We start from the raw sequence: 18,816 nt of genomic DNA, 5'->3' as shown, positions 1-18,816 counted from the left end.
ATATATATATATATATATATATATATATATATTATTTGTACACAATACCTTTATTTTATGTATTATTTTTATGTGGTGCTGAGGATCAAACCCAGGGCCTTGCACATGCTAGGCGAATGCTCTACCACTGAGCACAAACCTAGATCTAGCTGTTAATCTTTTTGACAGCATCTTGCCTTGGCCATTCATTGTTGGAGACTTATTAGTTTATTCCACATCCACAGGAATTAGAAAAGGCTTATGGAGTGAATGAGTGAATGAGTAAGGAATTGAGTTAACAGAAGGGGAAGTGACTTAATGAATTTAAAAGCAAGTAAATGGATCTGGGGTGTGGCTCAGTGGGAGAGTTATTTGCCTAGCCTGCTAAACCCTGGGTCACTTCCTCAGCACCCCAGAAAAGAAAAAAAAAAAAAACAAGTAAATGAATCAACAAATAACAGGAATTGATGGATAGGCTAAGTGTGAAAACTTAGGAAAAGGGCTGGGGGTGTAACCCAGTGTAAGTGCTTGCACAGCATATGCAAGGCCCTGGGTTCATCCCTGACACTGCAAAAAATAAAAATAAAAAAATAAATAAACAACAACAACAAAAAAACACGAAAAGACAATTGTTTTTATTTTACATAAGCTTTTTTTTTTTTTAATATTTTTGAGTGTTGATGGACCTTTATTTTATTCAATTATTTATATGTGGTGCTGAGAATTGAACCCAATGCCTCACACATGTGAGGCAAGCACTCTACCACTGGGCCACACCCCCAGCCCAGCATTTTTTTTTTTTCATTAAAATTTTCAGTACTTGGAATTGAACACAGGGTGCTTTACCACTGAGCTACGTCCCATTTTTTTTTTTAAACAGAGACTTGCTGCAAGCTTGCAATTTTCCTGCCTCAGCTTCTGGAGTCTCTGGAACTTACAGGTGTGCACCACTGTGCCCAGGTATTTTATGTAAATTTATTGAATACCAACTGTGTGCTGGGCCTGGCAAAACGTTGCAGACATGGCTCCTGCTTATGAGGACACAGATTCAATGAGAGAGGAAGATCTAGATGTAGCTAATCATGGCCCCAAATGATCACTACTGTGAAAAAGAGGTCCCAAGGGACTGAGAAGGGTTAGAGAAAGCCATTAATCCAGCCTGGAGGTCAGGGGGAGCATTCCTGGAAGTGGAAAGGAACGGATTGTATACGAATTAGCCAGAAGGCTGTGAGATGAGAACTAAATATGTGAAAGAGAACCAGTTAGGACATCTAGAAGCTAACAGAGTCTCTGAAATGAAAAACTCAGAGGGTAGTTTTAATAGCAGATTAGACAAAGTTCATCAGAGAATCAGTGATCTGGAAGATGAGTTTAAAGAAATTATCCAGAGTGCAATCCTGAAAACCAAATAAATAAATACATAAAAGCATTTTTGGAAAAACAAAAAAAAAGGTTAATTTGGACGCAGTGTGCACACCTGTAATCCTAGCAACTCAAGAGACCGAGGAAGGAAGATCACAAATTCAAGACCAGCCTGGGCAATGTAGTGAGACTCTGTCTCAAAATTAAAAAAAAATTTAAAAAGGGATGTAGCTCAGTGGTAGAGCACCTCTAAGTTCAATCCCCAGTAACCCCCCCTCCCCCCCCACACACACAAATGCGGAAGCAGGGTGGGGTTGGTTGGTTGCGAGCCAGGGAAGATGGAGGAGAAAGATCTAATGCAGACAGTAGTTTCAGTTGGAGGAGAAAGAATGAGACAAAGACAATATGTAAAGAAAAAAAAGACTGATTTTATATCTTTTGGTGAACCACCAATTCCATTGATTCTAGAAATGCAATGAATCCCAAGCAAGATAAACAGAAAGAAATTCACAGCTGGACATATCATAATAAAACGATAGAACAAGTCAAAAAGGATAGACCAAAAGCAACCAGACAGCTGGGCATGGTGGTATATGCCTATCATCCCAGCTACTTGAGAGATTTCGGCAGGAGAACCATAAGTTCTAAGGCTGACCTGGGCAATTTAGCAAGACCCTGTCAAAAAATAAAAAAAATAAGGGGGGTTGGGGATACAGCTCAGTTGGTAGAGTACTTGCCTCACATGCACAAGGCCCTGGGTTCAATCCCCAGCACCACAGAAAAAAAAAAAGAAAGAAAAAAGAAAATAAAAAATAAGAAGTGCTGGGGATATATCTCAAAGGCAAAGCATCCCTGGGTTCAATCCCCAGTACATAAATAAATAAACAAGTAAATAAAGGAGATAGATAAATTACATGTATAGGTAAATTTTCCTATATGTGCATAAAATATGTCTAAAGACTAACACAGGATTTGTTATATCATTTATTCATAGATATGTGCTATGGTTTGGAGTGTGGGGGGTGGGTACTGGGAATTGAATCCAAGTATGCTCTACAACTGAGCTACATCCCCAATGCTTTTTATTTTTATTTTCTAATTTTAAACAATGTTTTGATAAGTTGCTGAATCTGTCCTCAAACTTGTAATCATCCTGCCTCAACTTCTTGAGTGCTGGGATTACAGGCTCCACTGTGGCTTGTTTATGGCTTGGATCTATCCCTTTTTTAAAATATTCATTTATTTTTAGTCGTAGTTGGACACCATACATTTATTTTATTTATTTATTTTAGGTGGTGCTGAGGATCCAACCCAGGGCCTTGCACGTGCTAGGCCAGCACTCTACCACTGAGCCACAACCCCAGCCCTACGGTTCAGATCTTAAATGTCCCCCAAAGACCTATATGCTAAAGACTTAGTCACTAGCCTATGGTGCTATCAGGAGGTGCTGGAACCTTCAAGTGGTGGCCTGATGGGAGGAAGTTAGGTCATTGGGGTGTGCCCTTGAAAGAGCTTGGAGGACCAGGGCCCCTCCTCTTGCACTCTCTCTTAGCTTTGCAGCTGCCATATGGCAGGTTCCTCAACCACACCTTCCTTCCATGACACACTGCCCTGCTACAGGCCCCAAAGCAGTGGGGCCTATCTACCATGACTAAAGCCTCCAAAACTGTGAGCCAAAATAAACCTTTCCTCTTTTTAACCCATTAAATCCCAATTTTTCAGCTGGGTGTGGTGGTATATACCTGTATTCCCAGCCATTTGGGAGGATCACAAGTTTAAGAACAGTCTCAGCAACTTAGTGAGACCTTGTATCCAAAAAAAAAAAAAAGAAAGAAAGAAAGAAAAAGGACCGGGGATATAGCTTAGTGGTAAAGCATCCTGGGTTAAATCCCTGGTACAAAACAAACAAACAAACAAAAAAAACAAAACAACAACAACAAAAAAAAAACAAGTTTTCAATTATGCAAATATTTCAAAGAAACTGACACAAGAGCATTAAAATAGGTTGGAAATCATCATCAAGAGCTTACTACATACTTTATTGTCATTAATAATATTAATGTCATTAATAATATTAATGAATATGATCACACACTTTTTATTTTATCATTCACCTTTTATTTTTCTCAAAAAAAATAGAACCCTGAAAACAAATATTTACTTAAAAGTTACCAAATTCTAACACCAATGACAGCTAGGTAGGAAAGTAAATGAGTCTATTTGTCACTCAGTTTGTTGCTCAACTTTGTTAGGTGTTCCATAAATGGGACATAATAGGTCAAGTTGACTGTCTCAAGTATTTTATCATAGTCAGGAAAAACTGACATACAGCAGGGGAATTGGGTGACTGGGCTCAATGACTGAAGAAAAATTTTTGCTTATGAAAAACCTAAAAGGGGTATTTTTCATGTGTTAAATCCCTGAAATGAAGCAAGAGGGGAAAACAAATTCATTAATGCAGGGATTCAAATTCTAACACCAACCAGGGCTAGATGGGAAAGTAAATGAATGCTTCACTCATGGGGCGTGGTAGAAACAGAGGCAACCCGTTTATCTAAAGGGGCAGCCCTTCTGGGCTCAGTGGAGCTTGCCAATAATCCCAGCAACTCAACTCGGGAGGCTGAGGCAGGAGAATTGCAAGTTTAAGTCCAGCCTCAGCAATGTAGTGATGCCCTAAAAACTTAGCAAGATCCTGTCTCAAAATAAAAAATAAAAAAGGGCTGAGGATGTTGCTCAGTGGTTAAGCACCCCTGGGTTCAATCCCTGGTACCAAAAATAAATAAATAGGCAGCCCTCCTCAGCATCCACAGATGGCTGCCCTGTGGGAGCACAGGCCCAGAGTTGTCAACTTCTGACTTCCAAAGTGGTTGGAACAGGAAGCCATTGGATGAAGGAAGAGATCAGGGGTGATGGCAGAGAAGGGCCTGGGAAGTGGTGGGGCTGCAGGGAGATACAGGGATAAAGTATGGCAGAAACCACCGGCTGATTGATCTAACTGCCATTTTCAATCCCTCTCTCACCAAGCTTCCTTCCACTGGGGGCTGGAAAAATAAAAAACTTTCTCAGCCTTCCTAGCAGCTAGGAGTGGCCATGTGACAATTCTGGTCAACAATATCTAAGGAGTTTCATTCGATTCCATTGGGGATGGGCTCTTCTGACGTCACTGGGCTGGTGAAACAATGTTGACCCTGGTTGGTGTCCTGGCTCACTGTGATAGGGGAAAATAAACCCTTAGTTGTCTAAACTATTGTGATCTGTTTTTTTGTTTGTTTGTTTGTTTTTTGTTTTTTGTTGTTGTTGTTGTTTTGCAGAATCTTTTACAGAAGATGGATATTTGATAAAATTCAGATGAAATGGGAAGAAGAGAGGCTGGGCAGGAGTCAGTGGAGGATAAAGGCCAAGGAGAGAGACTTGTTTGAAAATGGGAGAGTTCTCAGCATCGTTCTGTCATAATAGCTGACATTTATTGATCACATACCAGGTTGCAGGATCAACTTACAGGGATCAACTCCAAATTTAATTCTCATCACAACCTTCTGAGACAGCTCAGCTTTATCCCCGTGATTCAGAGGCAACTGATGCCCAGAGAAGCAAAGTGGTCTGGAGGTTCTGTAGCTAAATAGGCAGTGCAAGCCGAATTTGAACCGGCAGGTGAAACTCAGCCCACGATAGATTCTTTGACTCTTCAAAGGAAGATGAATGAATGCGAATAAATGAGTGCACCTGCCTTCTCCGGGCTTCAGTGATGCGTCTCTGGGGAGCCCGCCTTGCTGTGAGAGCCGAGGCAGGCGAGGCTAGCACGGACGCGGGCGTGTGAGTGCGCGCCCGCAGATGGCTCTGTACCCACGCTGCCGGCTGGCACCTGCTGTCCCAGCAGGCCGGGGGGCGGCGCTGTCTGGTGTGTGGGCGTCCAGCTCCGCAACCGCCTCTCGCTCTGGCTCCGAGTCTCCACTTCCCTTCTCCTGGTGGGAGGGAGCCCAGCCTGCGAAGCCACCTGCGGGGATGGACTGGGGGCGCGCTCCTAGAGGCGGGGTGGATTGTAGATGAGCTTAGATGAGGCGGCCTCTGCAGGGACCACGGACCTGGAGCGCGCAGCCCGGTCCCGAAGCTAAGTCAGCTGGAGTGTGCCAGAGCCACTGTGACCGGGAAGCCCGGTGGCCACCTCTGAGTTTCCAGTCTCCTCGGTAAAATGAGGATTGCACAGCATCTCCTGGCCGGTGACCAGGGTTCGCAAAGATGATTGGAAAGCCCAGCGCGATGCGGACGCTCGGAGTCCCCAAGCAGCGCGTGGAGGGGAGCGCTGGGCGCAGCGTCTGGGTCCCTCCCAAGCGGATCCCATCCACCGATCCCGCCCCATCGCGGGCCCCAAGCATTTCCTGCCAGACCTCAGGAAATACCAGACCCGCCTCCTTTCTCCTCCCCCTCCCCCTCCGCGCCCCTCGCTGTCCCTGCGGGGCCTGGCGTCACCGACCCAGAGCTGCAGTCCAGCGCCACGCCCGGCCCTCCTCCTTCCGGCCTCCAGGCCTCAGCTCCCTTCTCCACCCGTGGCAATTATCTGGCCTCTAAGGCCAGATCGTGGCGCATCTCCCGCTACTACCAGGAGCCTTCTAGATGCTTCTGGGCCTCCTTACCCTTCCTCTTCCTTTCGGACTTTCATTCCCTCGCTGCAGGCTGGTCTGGACAAGCTTGGAAAAGCAGAATGAGGGGGCAGGGGCAGTCTGGGGACCCCATAACTGGACAGCTACTAGACAACCAGTATCCGGGAAGCTCTGGTGAAGGGGGAAAGAGCAAGGACACAGGGAAGATCTTGAGAATCCAGAATACAAAGCAGGGAAGCAATCAGGAAGGCTGCTTGGAAGAGGTGGCATTTAAGTCTAAACCAGAAGAGCAAGAAGTTAACCAGGGATAAATGTTTTAGACAATAATTCACTCTTATTGACAAGCTTTTATTGAGCACTTACTGTGTCCCAGACCCTGCTCTTGGCCCAGAGGTTTGGGCTTGAGGTAAGATATGCCAGTGTCCTTGTGAGTTTTGCAGTGGATGAGACAAAAAACAAAGCAAAAGATTACCATCTCTTCACATCTTGAAAATGTCAATTAAATGATGCAGGAATAAATATGAACCCTTCTTTAAAAACAACAAAAAAAAAAAGATGACCGTCTCTTTTTAATGAATGAATTAATTGTTTTTGAGGTACTGGGTATAGAACCCAGTGGGGCTCTACCACTAAACTACATCCCCAGCACCTTTTATTTTATAAATTTGAAACGGGAGCCTTGCTAAATTGCTGATGCTGGCCTCGAACTTGTGATCCTCCTGACTCAATCTCCTGAGTCAGGGATTACAATAACTACCATCCTACAGACTCAGAGTTACTGGAGAGAAGAGGATATCTAAGGGGCCTGCACCAGTCTAGGGAAGGTGGTCAGTCAGGGCTTCCCTGCCTTGAGAGAGCAAGGAAGCAACTGCTGAGAGGTTACTAAAGCAAAGACACCCAGTGGAAAGGAGTTCTTGATAGAGCAATAGCAAATCAAAGGCCTGGTGTCAGGAGGGCACAGGAAGGCCCTGCTGCAGGAGATGTCCATTCAGCTGAATGGACAAGGGAATGTTAGTTCCTTTAGATTCCTGAGGTCAGAGAGGATCCAGAGGTGCAGTAACTTGCCCAAGGTCATAAGTAGTGCCAGTGGGATTTGATCCTATGATACAGAAACAGGAGCACCTAACCACAGGAATTCCTGTGGCTTTGGAAAGCACCACTGCTGCATGCAGAGACAGCTGTCAGCCTGCCCTTGTGCAGCCATCTCCAGGCTACAGGGCCTGCAGGGGCAGGTGTTGGTGCAGGGGAAGCCAGTGATAGTGGGAGACCCTGCCCTGAGTAGCAGCAGAAGTCCCCATGGGATGGTGGAGGCTGTGGTAGCCATGATGTGGTTTCTCCTGGGCCCCTGTGGTTCGAACCTGGGCACTGTGCCTATCTGGTGTGGCTTCTTCACCCACAGAGAGCCCTGGTTGGTCTTTGCATGCCCTGCCTCCTGGAGCTGGAGCTGGGAGATAACGTGGGACACTTCTCACTTTCTGGAGACCTCCTACCCTTTATCTCCTGAATGGCTAGGGCTGACCTTGCAGCTTTATTGAAGAAGAAAGCAGGTTCAGAGAGGGACAGTGGCTAGTCCAGGGTCCTACAGCAGAAGGGCTTTGTCTGCTCAAGGTTTGGAGATTTGTAGCTCTTTCCACAATACTCCATTCATTCTTGCATTCATTCATTCACTGAAAGATGCATGGATCCCCTGGCTACTCACTTTTCTTTTTCCTGCCTTCTGAGCTACATTCCCAATCCTTTTCATTTTATTTTATTTTTAGACAGGGTTTTACTGAGTTGTCAAGGCTGGCCTTGAACTTGTGCTCCCGTTCTCCCTCAGGCTTTGGGGCGCTGGGATTGCGGGTGTGCACCACCATGACTGACTATTCACACGCCCTTTGTTGATTCCTTCCTTTCCCTGTCTCCTCGCCCTCATTCCTTAAAAGTCACTTCTAAGATCACATCCAACAACAACAACAAAAGCCTTCCACTGGCATCTTTGTTCCAGAGTGGGCTTCTGTGGGTGCTCAGTAAAAATGTCCCATTCATTTCATTGCTTTTCCCACGGGATGTGCTCCTACCCTGAGCCCGGCCCTGCCCTGCACTCGGGGGATGTGGGCATGACTCAAAAGTCTTCTGTGGCCTCCAGACTCCTTTCCTGGTAGGAGAGGCAGGGCAGGAACAGGAGCAGAAGACTGTAACCCAATGTGGTTCACGCTGTGACCAACCAGTCCCCCCAGGGAGAGTGGCCACTTCTGCTGGGAGGTCAAACAGCTCAGATGTTCCCCACTTTGAAGGACCAGGAGGCATTTCCCAGCAGGATGGGGGGTTGGGTGTGGGGAGAGAAGCACGCAGCAGTGTCCGTGAGCAGCATCAAGGAGGGACTGATTGACGTCTTGTCTTGGCCCTAGAATTGTGGGTGGAGTCAGACTCACTGGGTGGACTTGGAGTCGGGTGGGGAGGTTCTCAGCGAGTTTCCTGGTCATGGGGAACCACCACTGAAGGTTTTTGAGCAAGGGCAGGACTCGATTTTAGAAAATCTACTTTTTTTTTTTTTTTTTGGAAAGTTCTAGAGGTTTAGCTTTCTCCCTTCCTTCCTTGGAACCCCCAGAGAATGAGGGGAGCCCACCCTGGATAGCAGCCTCTACATACATGGAACTCTTGCTAATGTGCTGAACACTTCATTCATTGGGTCCCTTCACCTAAGCAAGGCACCTCTTTATAAATGGGGAAACTGAGGCATAATGTAGGACCTCAACTAAGGTCCCATGGGTAGGAAGTAGAAGCACTGGGTTAGAAACTGGGCTTCTCTGGTTTTTAACCCCATCTTCTAAATTGCCCCATGGCCCTGTTTCTCAGAGATTGGAGGGCTCCAGGGGCCACCTTCTCTCCCCAGCACAGCCAGGGGATGGAGGCAGAGAAGGGGCAAGCAGCCCAAGTCACAGCCAGGGACAGAGGTAAGTGTGGCTTCTTCAGGGAAATTAGAGAACAAGAGGGTTATTCTGGGCTAGGAAGGCAAACAGGTTTAATCTTGGCTCTAATACTCAGTAGCTATGTGATCTGTGGCAAGTCACATCCTTTCTCTGTGACTCAACTTACTATCTTTGCTTTCCATTGCTATAACAAGATACTGGAGACTAGGTAATTTTTAAAGAAGAGAGGTTTATTGACTCCTGGTTCTGGAGGCTGGGAAGTCCAAGGTCACAGTGCAGGCATCATGAGGGCTTCCTCCGGGCAGAAAGCAGAAAAGCAAATAGGCAGGTACAGAAGAGGCAAACATAAGGCGCTGTGTCACATGGCAATCTGCTCTCTTGGTAACTCATCTAGTGCTATGAGAGTGAGAACATGCAGCCAGGAGGATTGACCCAGTCCTGTGGGAAAAGCATTAATTTTTTTTTAAATGATCAAATCACTTCCTTTATTTTCTATTTTTAAAAAATTTTTGGTACTGGGAATCAACCCCAGGGGTTCTCTGCTGTTAAGCTATAGCCCTTGCCCTTTTTATTTTTTATTTTGATGTGGGTTCTCACTAAGTTGCCAAGGCTGGCCTCAAACTTGCAATCCTCCTGCCTCAACCTTAAGTCATCCTCAAACTTTTTTATTTTTTGCAGTGGTGGGGGTCAAACCCAGGGCCAAGCTCCACGACTGAGCTACATCTCCAGCCCCTCCAATCACTTCTCAAAGTCCTCATCCCCCACCCCCTGTCCCCCGACAGCATGCGATGGCAGTCAGATGTCAGCATGGGTTTCAGAGGGGACAAACCATGTTCAAACCCTAGCACCCACCCATTTGTAAAATGGAGCCCCCTCGTCATCTCCATTGTATAAGGTAATTCTAAAGATTGGCCTCATCAAAGACTGAAGTTCTCAGTACACCATGGGGCACAGGGGAAAGGCTCCAAGGGTCTCCCCATTTATAGAGGAAGTGGGGCAAAGCACAATCTCTGGGCTCAAATCCCCAGCCTATCAGTGACCAGCCCATTTGTGACTAGGGTCACAAGACTTCACCTTTCCACGTCTCAGTTTGCTCATCTGTAAAATGGGATCGTGACGGTACTCCTTCCTCATTGGATTGTTGTGAAGGGTAAAGAGGACTGCATATGGAAGTGCCCAGCAAGGCACTCTTCTAGTGGTCTCTGTTGGTGTCCCTCTTGTTATTGGGTACCTATTGCATGCAATGGCCCCACACAGGGAAGCCAGCCTTCATAGCCCACTCAGTCCTGGCGTCACCCAACAAATGAGGTAGGCACTTTCACGCCTTCATTCCATTGATGTGCAAACGGAGGTTCAGCAAGGTTTGGAGGCTGCCCAGAGTGTGACAGCTGGTAGGGGTGGTGCTGGGATTGGAACCCCGGCCAGGCTGACTCAGACATCCCCAGAGTTGACAAGGCAGCTGTGACTCAAGTTTGCAGGAAGAGGAGGAGGTTAGGGTGAGCTGAGGGGAAGCCATGACTTCCATTTTCTCAGAAATGGGAGTGAGGCCTGTCTTCGTCGTGGTTGGGGCTGGCCGAACCGAGAAGCAGTCGGTGACGGAGCCTAGAAATTTTTTTTTCACACAGCACATTAACAAGGTCCCACGGAATCTTCTGCCCTCTGCATCAACAACTGGATGGCTGCTGGGGTTCTGATGCCTTGGCTTAGACACAGCTGCAATTTGGAGGTCAACCCCAGGGCACATAGGGACACCCCTGACGGTATAGGAGTTCCAAGTCCTCTCCAGCTCTGCCCCAACTTGCTGTGTAACTTCAGGCCCAGTCATGGACCTCTCTGGGCTCTGATACTAAAGAAGAGACAAGTTACTTGGGTGAGTAGGCCTCTCCTGGTCCTTTACTGCCCAGAGACCTGTCAGTGGATTCAGATTTTGGAGGGCTCTGGGGAGAAACCAGAGGACTTGGGCTACCAGTTAGCAGGGCATCCTGTAACTATCAGCAAAGGAATGCAAGATATAACCACACTCTCCTATGAGAGCTAGAGGCTCATCCCTAAACCCAGCCCTGCATACCATGAGCAAAGGGTAGTTAGTTGTCTTGATCCATCTGTCCTATGGATGGGGCATTTTGCTGCTCCAGGTCCTGACTCTATCCAGCAGCCAGAACCTAGACTCCTGAAGAATACAGTCTCAGTGGGGAGGCTGAGACTGCAGTTCCTGAGCTCCTCTCTGGGCCATTCACTTACTGAATTGCTCGCTAAATTTTGAGTGAGCACCCACTGTATACTGAGCCTTCATTTAGGTTTTGGGGGACACCACCAGGAATAAGACAAATCAAGCCCCTGCCTCCTGGAGAGGAGAAAGTGAAAAGATCCGTATATGACAGGATATGGGGTGTGGATGGATGCTCTAATGCAAGGGAGGGGCTGGAGAGGGGGGCAGGCTGGGATGGGGCGACACCGTCTTAGTGGTCATGGCCTGAAGGGTGGAGGATGGGCACTGAGATGTCTAAGAGAAAGGCATTTCAAGCAGAGGGTCATGTAGGGGAAATAGTTTGCAAGGGGAAGAAGGGAGGAGAGAGCGTGAGGTGGGAAGGACAGGGAGTTTTCTGGCCATGGAAGGGAGGTGGGTCTGATTCTGACTGCCATCAGGGATTGGGAGGGGCCAACATGATCTCATTTGCTCTTTCTTGTAAGCCCTGCCAGCCAGAGAGGGGGGCCCCAGATTCAAAACGAGGAAACTGAGGCTCAGAGCACATTCCAGCTCTTGTGCCTGAGATTCAGCGTCACTAGCAGTGAGGCTGAGACTGGAACTCAGTTCTGGAATCCCTCTGTCTCCAGCCTGCAGTGACAGGGTGTGGGGTGCCAGGTGCAGCCCCCAACTACATCCAGTTAACCTGTGGCTCACAGAGTAGCTCCCACCGGGGCTGTCTTGTCCTCTCCCTTGACTCCACACACATACTCAGGCATTATTCTCAGTGACCAGAAATCTGCAGGGCTCAGAAAGGCAGATAAGTAAGAGCCAGCCGCCACCCTCCCTCACAGACCTTCCAGATCCCAGGGTGACAGAATCTAAACAGCGTGTCACCACTGGGGGTGGGGGTGAGGCTCCCTGGGCGGGATGCCTGCCTGAACCCTAAACCCTGTTAGCCATCACCCAGGTCAAATGAGGGCGTAGAGAGGTTGTTCCAGGCAGAGGGACTAGCACACATGAGAGCTCAGAGGTGGGCCGTCTCAGGGGTCCTAGGACTGGTGCAGAACATCCGGGAAACAGATGAGCCAGAGAGGCTCACCCTGGAGCTCGGTTTCCCCATCTATTCAATGGGTAGTCGTGAGGAACACTTGAAACCAGGGATTGGAAGGGGCTGGCGGGGGAGGGGGGGGGACAGGTGCCAGCTGGCTGGCCTGTCCCTTCTGCCTTTGCCTGGGTGTGTGGGAGGCTCATATCTAGCAGCCCAGATGGAGAGGATGGAGGTGTAATTTCGTTCTTATCTTTCTGCTCAGAGCCTCTCAGCGAAGCACTTTTACAAAAAATTAATAACAGCATTTGCTTTATGTGTCTTCAACTTGGATTTCTTTTGGATTAAAGAAAGAAATGAAGATAAGGGAAGAAGAAAGGGAGACGAGTAGGGAAGGAGAAAGGGAGGGAGAGAAGAAATCAGAAAGGGGACCAAGAGGCAAAAGAAAGGAAAAGATCTGGTTTAAAAAAAAAAAATTGTCTAGGTTGAAATAGTCCCAATAGGTGCATTTTCTCACCTCGTGAGTCATTGGACTCCTGCCCTCTTTCTGGACTCCTAAATGTTAGTCTTTAAGCATCCATGTTTGTCTCAAGCTTTCCTAAAGCCTGATGGCCCCTGGCACAGACCTGTGGCTTCAGCTCCAGGTCCCCAGCATTGAAGAAAAGAAGCTCAGGTAGGGGTGGTTGCATACATGAGCAGAGACACAAAGGAAGCAGGGAGGGCTGGCCTGGAGAAATGTTTCATGGTTCTGGCTTGACTGGTAGTCTGACACTCCACTCTACCAGCCTTTTTCTCGAGCCTCTTGCAGCACAAAAAGTCTAGCCCTCTTGGCAAACCTCTTACCACCCTGACTCATAAATTTATAAGTGCCTTCTCTGCATTGATTCTCTGTCCATCATCTCAGTGGAGTGAAAAGGGTAGCTCGAGGCTCAGAGGGGAACGATGACCTGTGTGATCTTGGTCACACAGCTGGGAAGTGGGTGACACTAGTCTAGATCTGAACCCAGAGCCCTCTTGGTTCTGAGGACCCGAATGTTCAACCATCTATAAGGAACCAGATTACGGCAGTGTCTGCATAGAAAAGCATCCAAATCAGGAGGCTGGAGAACTCAAGAATTTTTTTTTTTTTAATATTTATTTTTTAGGTGTAGATGGACATAACACAATGTCTTTATTTTTATGTGGTGCTGAGGATCGAACCCGGGTCCCGCCCGTGCTAGGCGAGTGCTCCACTGCTGAGCCACAATCCCAGCCCCTGTCAAGCAATTTTTCCCAACATATCAGACAATATTCTTCCTATTTTCCTTCAAAGATATCTTGGATTCGTGCTGGGTGTAGTGGTACATACACACCTGTGATCCTTGTTACTCAGGAAGCTGAAGCAGGAGGATTACAAATTCAAGCCCAGTTTGGAAAATTTAGTGAGACCCTGTCTCAAAATTTAAAAAGGGTTTGTCGTGTAGCTCATTGGTAAAGTGCTCCTGGGTTCAATCCCAGGACAAAAATAAATAAATAAAAGGAAGAAAGAAAGAAGTCTTCAGTGACACTAGCCTGACCCTGCTGGCTCTGGTCCCCTGGTTCCTGGGCTTATTTGAACAGGAGGTGTGGAGAATTATTTCTGTGCAGTGATGAAGAGGATTGCTGGTAGCTCCAGGCGTCCAGGGTCTTTGTTGCCCACAATCTCAGAAGCAGAAAGGGCCTCTTTCCCAATGATTTTTGCTAATATCTTAGAGAAAGCTCTTATTGGCTGGCCTTTGGTCACATGCCCATCCCCAGACCACTATAGCCAGAGAGATGGGGCATTCTCTGCCAGGACTATGTCCACCTGGGAATGATAAAAAGAAAGGTGCCCTCAAAAGCTGCAACTTCAGTCCATCTCTCCTGAGTTTCACTTCCTTCTCCTATCCATCCCACAGTCCCCTACACTGCATCACTGGTTCATGATTTTGTGCCTCCTGGTCTCCCGCTCAGCCTGTTCCCTCTGCCTAAATTGCTTCCTCCTCTCTGCTTAGCTAATAATTAGCCACCCTTAAAGGCTCAGCTCAAATCCTTTTTTTTTTTTTTTTAAGGTACTGGGGTTTGAACCCAGTGGCACTCTACCACTGAATCACACCTCCAGCCTGTTATTGCTTTTCATTTTGAGACAGGGTCTCACTAAATTGCTGAGGCTGGCTTCTAACTTGAGCTCCTCCTGCCTCAGCCTCTCCAGTGATTGGGATTAGAGTCATGCACCACCATACTTGGCTTCCAACCTACTCTTCTGAGAAGACTTCTTTGGGTCATAGTTTTGGGTGGCTATGTTTTAACTCTACCCAAACTGGAAGCTTTAAGAAGTGTGTTCAGTTTGTCTGCAAATTTTCTGAGAAAGCACGCACAGTACCTTTCTGAAGCCAGAAAGGAACTATGGTCTTCTCAGATCATACCTCGAGTCTCTAGCAGATAGACCCCATGTATGTGCGTTTCCAAAGAAGGGGTTCACAATAGTGCATATTGGGGAGAAACTCAAACTGACTTTTTAAAAATACCTTTATTTTATTTATTTATTTTTATATGGTGCTGAGGATCGAACCCATTTCCTCACACTTGCTAGGCATGCTTTCTACCACTGAGCCACAACCCCAGCCCCTTGAACTGACTTTTGTGAAAATCTCAACCTCGCAATCATTAGCAGGGCCACCAGCTAATGGCCCCTGTCTGCATCTCACTTTGCTCATCTGTAATATGGGGTAAGTGTGCCTTTTCCATAGGGTGTTTGTGAAATAATGGTCATAAGATGTTTAGTCCATGTAATAGTTCAAGGTAGATCTTGGAAAAAAAAAAAGTTTAAAAAATGATCTGTCTTGTTTGGAATCTTCTCTGTAGGGAAAAAAAGCCTGAAGATTAATGGTCAGAAAGAAACAGAAAAGGTGCACCATAAAATCAGAAAGTATGTCTTATGTGGATGCTATTTTTATAATTACACATTACACTCTAGGGAGGAAAACTGATGAAGATCATTGACACTTGTTTATCAGGTGTGATGAATGCTCTGGAAAAAAAGCATTGTATAAATTCAAGCAGAATTATGGGTTTAGTGGGCCTAGGAATGTAGCTCAGTGGTAAAGCAGGTGGTTAGCATGGTCTTGGCCCTGGGTTCAGTCTCCCACACTTAAAAAAAAAAATCGTTTATTTATTTATTGGTGCTGAGGACTGAACCCAGAGGCATTTTGCCACAAAATATCCTTTTTTTTTTTTTTTTTTTTTTTTTTTTTTGAGACAAGGTCTCACTAAGATGCCCAGGCTGCCCTTGAACTTGCAGTCCTCCTGCCTCAGGTTCTAAGTGGCTGGAATTACACTTCCACACCGGGGTTGAGACCCCCTGCTTCACCAGGCAATGCTTTCCGCTGGGCAAGCAGCCTTTCCCTGCTGTCTGCCAATCTTTCTTCCAAGTCTCTCCCTCCTTGAAGTCCTCCCTCCTTAATCTCAGAGAAATCTCTGGCCTATATCTTCTTCTTCACCCCTCTGGCCAGTCCCAGCCATTCCACCTCATTCTTCATCTGAACAAACCTCCAAATTCTTGAAAGCCCTTGTAGGCTTGAATGTTTTAGGCACAGGCAAAACATCTGGCTTATCCCGTACCCTTATCTCCAAGAATGCTTCTACTCTCTGGACTTGGCAGAAACTGAATTTGAATCCCAGGACTGTCATGTGCTGCCTCAGTTTTCTCACCTGGCCAAAAGGCTATTAACCTCAAGGAATTTTTATGGGGATGAATTGAGAAAGAGAACAAGAGGAAAGGTGATGTGCTTCCAATGGGGGATTGGGAAAGGGGAATGACTTGGAGGAATGTAGGAATGTTGCCTCTGACCTTGTGGGAGGGTGGTGGCCTTCTGGCTGGATGCAGGAATCCCTCCCCCCACCTCCTCAGGCTGGCCCAATCCTTTTCTCTCCAACTCACTTTCCTATCCGTATGTTAGTCCATCACCTCTTTATCTGTATCCAGCTCTGTTTCCAAAGCACACAGCTTATCTTTGTGGCTACACACACTTGCTACTTGCTTGCCGGGGGTGGTGTATAGAGAAAAATCTATCCCTGTGGCCAACAGCTCTTCAAACACCCTCCCCCTCCCCTTTTTTTTTTTTGGTTTCTTAAAATGTGGACAATAAGAATGTGCACCTTGTAGAATCCCATAAGGTTTTTTTTTTTTTTTTTTCCACCAGCATTGTTCAGTATGATAGCATCTAGCTACAGGTGACTAATTTAAATGTAAATGAATGAAAATTAACTAAAGTTTAAAAAAAACTCAGCTTAATCACACATGACAAATTCGGTGCTTATTTGATCACCCCACTGGATGGCACAGAGAGGGTATAGTTTCATCATGGAAGGATGTTCTAGGGATGGGGTGTGGCTCTGTGGTATAGCCTCTGCCTAGCGTGTGCAGGGGGCCCTGGGTTTCATCCCCAACACTACCAAGTTGGCTGGTGGGGGAGCTCTGTCATACAGATCACAGAGTGCTGGTTTGGGATAATACATGTGGACTCCGGACCACACATCAGTTATGTGTTATAACTCATTCAAAGTTGTAAAATGAGGCAGCTCTGTGATTTCTGTGCACAATTCTGCACTCCTTGAAGTTCTAGCAAAGACCAGGGGCTCATAAGGAATGTTGGGCTGGATGGGGGCATTCTTCCTGGATATGGGTTTTGGGGGCTTAGAAAGTGATACCCTGAAGGATGGCACTTTGGCATCCTGAGTACTTTGAACTGAAGGATATTGGAGAGACTCATAAGCAGTCTCTCTCTCTCTCTCTGAACTTTTTCTGCCTTTCTTTCACCAGCTCCTTCCTCTTCCACCCTCCAAGGCAGGTCATAGGAATTAGTACCCCTCTCCACCAAAGCCAGCCATAAACCCCAGACCCACTACTCTAACTTTCTCTTTCGTGTGTAAGAGCTGGCTATTGAGAAATTTTCTAACCTATCTTATCTGACAGTAGGTCATAAAACCCTCATTCTAGAGGGCATCCTGTCCTATACCTTGGAGGAAGGAATGCTACTCAGAGACCAAGAAGAACCTGGACAGCCTTTGCTACTTGCTGCACTCAGTAGATTACATTAGGTCATTTCTACAGGGTCACATTTTTACAGGGCTGCTCATTCTTTATCAAACTTAAGCATAAAAATAAACAGCTTTCCCTGGGCCTTGCAGTTTTTATTCTGAAGGCTATCATGTCACGTAAGACATTGATTAAATAAATTTGTTATACTTTTCTCTTGTTAACCTGTCTTTTGGAGCATTGACTATGAACTTATGATGGGGAGGGAAAGCCATGTATACTTCTCTGTCCCTACCTGGTAGATCAAGTTTAAAATGGAGTGACAGTTCCCACTGCAAGGCAGTGATATGAAGTGTGATTCACTGTTCTGGTGAAGAAGGGACACTGACCAGTGGGAGCCACAGCTAATCCTAGGGAGGGATGTCTAGCATCTAAAACTTCCCAGTGTTGGGATTTTTCAAAGGAAAAGTGGTCATGTGGGTTTGCAGATGTGTTAGGATCCCTCCATCCCCATTTTTTTATTGTATTTTTGCTAAAGAAAATATATCTAAATCTCAACTTATAAGACCCATAAGGGGTACAATTGTCCATTTGACTTCTTTATAGGAAAAATAAGTGTGTCGCTCAGAGAAGTCCAGTGACTTGCCTTAGTGAGCAAGGGCAGAATGAACCTTCTGGGTACAGTTTCCCTTTAGTCTGAGCTTGGTAAAGTGTGATGTCACCTTGGTAGCAGGGATGGTGTCCTCTACTCCCTTAAAAGCCCTGATTCATGTCCCAGATCCGCCTGAGAGGGGGTCTCTGCTGACTCCCACCTAGGCTGGAGCAGGTTAGTCAGCTTTAAAGTGCAGCCTCCAGCTCCATCCCTCTAAGAGCCTCCCCCCAGTAGCCTTTCTCAGGCTCCCTCTCATTCCAGGCATTTGAGGTTGTCCCTTCCTGTGTCCCAGTACACTGGTTGGGCACGTAGCAGGAGACTTGTTGGGTGCTGGTGGAACCAAGGAGGAAAGGTGGTTTGCTGTTCTTGTGCACCCGTGTGTACGTGTACACACACAGACACACACACACCCCAGGCGGGCCTGCAAGAGGGGTGTCTGTAAACCTCTGGGAAACCCCTTTGGCAGTCTACTGAAGCCTATGGACCCCTTCCCAGAGTAGTTTTTAGTATATTTTATTGAAATATGAGACAACGTTTAGAAGTATACAAATCGAAAGGGCCGATGAGTGAATTTTCACAAAGCGAACACAACTTGTAAACTCAAGAAATCATCCATGACCAGGGTGCCCTGGGAGGCTCCCCTTTCAGTCTCCGCCTCCCCAGAGAAGGCTGAACCCTTACAATACTTTCAATTGCAAGGATAAGAAGAGTTTTTAAGAGTATTTGGTGGGGCAAGGGTCTATGCGTGTGGGTGTCGGTCATGCGTGTGTGGCGTTGAGGGGACCTACCGGGGCGGCGGGACTTAGAAGGTTCTCAGTGAAGACTGCAGAGGATTTAGGTCTGGGTAGGAATTTGCCGGGGCTTGCGTGCGAGTCAGGGTTTGGGGGGGGGTCGTCTATGGGATTCGGGGGAAAGTAGTGGGGCGCCGTGGGAGTGTGGGGCGGGCCGTGGTGGGTTCTGTGAGCACAAAACAAGGGGTGGCGCGTGAGTGGACGGGACCTCCGCCCCGGCTCTGGCACGCCCGGCCACACGTGGGCTTCGCCCT

At 47.0% G+C, this 18,816-nt stretch overlaps 2 protein-coding genes across 2 annotated transcripts in view; both read left to right on the top strand.

Moving 5' to 3' along the window:
- The window catches only part of LOC107157133 (multidrug and toxin extrusion protein 1), a 612,661-nt gene that overhangs the window by 304,325 nt on the left and 289,520 nt on the right, over positions 1–18,816 (top strand). The window lies entirely within an intron of this gene.
- Positions 10,454–18,816, top strand: part of Epn2 (epsin 2) — a 96,120-nt gene continuing 87,757 nt past the window's right edge. Inside the window, exon 1 of the mRNA XM_048796044.1 lies at positions 10,454–10,721. The gene's annotated coding sequence lies outside the window, so the exon portion shown is untranslated. The remainder of the gene's footprint in view (positions 10,722–18,816) is intronic.

Source organism: Marmota marmota, unplaced genomic scaffold, assembly GCF_001458135.2.
Source record: "Marmota marmota marmota unplaced genomic scaffold, marMar, whole genome shotgun sequence".
Taxonomy (NCBI): domain Eukaryota; kingdom Metazoa; phylum Chordata; class Mammalia; order Rodentia; family Sciuridae; genus Marmota; species Marmota marmota.
Note: the sequence above shows the minus strand (reverse complement) of the source record. Positions and strands in the feature narration are given on the sequence as shown.